The following is a 1,249-nucleotide window of genomic DNA, read 5'->3' as shown; positions in this document are numbered from 1 at the left end:
TGGGGGTGCGTGAACCCGGTCGGGATGTAGAAGGGGGTGCGTGGTAGGGACTGGGGAGAGGAGGTGTGTGTGAGGAGAACAGAAGCGCAGCCGACACCGGGATATCTGGCAACATTATTTTCCAGATATTTATTTGCTTCAGACTGCGCACAGGTACACGCACACCGATTGGCGTCAGCTGCTGTCAGCCAAGGCCAATCAGACACCTCCCACACACCTCCACAGCTGCCACATAACTATAACGGGAGACCTGTGTAACCCTGATTGGACAATATGAAAAGGAAACGATCCCTCCGACCCCACTGATGAATGCAGATTTAGATTGTATAGGCCAGCGATGCCAGGGTGAAATTGGACAGGGGGCCAGATTTTTTTCAAGTGGGATCTCAGGGGGCCGGATTACACTTTCGGACTGAAAAGGCCAAACACTGACTCAACACATGGATAGGAGGCTATTTGAAATTATTCATGAAGGCCTACACATCATTAAGAAATTGCATTGTCACCAAAATGGCCTCACTATGAGGCCTACAAATACATAGCCTAAAGCAGGAGACAGTTACCCTCTAAAAACGTAAAATTTTTCTATCCATGCAAGTAGCCTACATATATAAATTAGAAATGCACCAAAAAAGCCGCAGGCTTCATTTACTAAATGAAGCCTGTGGCTTTTTTGAAAGAGTGGGAAAATGCTTACAGCACCTGGTATTCCCAGGCGGTCTCCCATCCAAGTACTGACCAGGCCCGACCCTGCTTAGCTTCCGAGATCAGACGAGATCGGGCGTGTTCAGGGTGGTATGGCCGTAAGCAAATATTGAGTCTGCAAATGAGCCTTTTAAAGTATCAGAGACAACAAATTATAAAAAATTAAAAATTCTCCCCTTATCACCCGCGGGCCGGATGTGACGTACAGTCGGGCCGAGTCCGGCCGTAACCCTGGCACCACTGGTATAGGCCCACCAGTAGAGTCATGTGGCCAGTCCTTCCCCAAGGCACCTGTGTAATGTCCCAGGGCTCCGTTTTGAAAGGCATGGGCTCTTTTACGTCTACCCCTTGAGTACAACACAACCCCTACACGGTGCCTGTCTCTCAGAGGGCTCAGTCTAAAGCCGGGGATCAGCCATCAGCCCTTTCAGTCGCACTTCCCCCGCTCCATCTAATCACCGGAGCTGTGTCTGAGTCTGTGTAGCCCCAAGCGATACCAACACCGCACCGCTGCCAACACACCTGCTCCATGTGTGAATTTAAA

General features: G+C 50.0%; 1 non-coding gene across 1 annotated transcript; it reads right to left on the bottom strand.

The window, feature by feature from the left end:
• Positions 1–690: 690 nt before the first annotated feature.
• On the bottom strand, positions 691–809 carry LOC130211388 (5S ribosomal RNA). The gene has a single exon (XR_008835024.1). It is a non-coding gene; the product is annotated as a 5S ribosomal RNA (ribosomal RNA).
• Between the last annotated feature and the right edge of the window lie 440 nt (positions 810–1,249).

Source organism: Pseudoliparis swirei, chromosome 20, assembly GCF_029220125.1.
Source record: "Pseudoliparis swirei isolate HS2019 ecotype Mariana Trench chromosome 20, NWPU_hadal_v1, whole genome shotgun sequence".
Classification (NCBI taxonomy): Eukaryota; Metazoa; Chordata; class Actinopteri; order Perciformes; family Liparidae; genus Pseudoliparis; species Pseudoliparis swirei.
The sequence above is the reverse complement of the archived record's forward strand: the minus strand, read 5'-3'. Positions and strand labels throughout refer to the sequence as shown.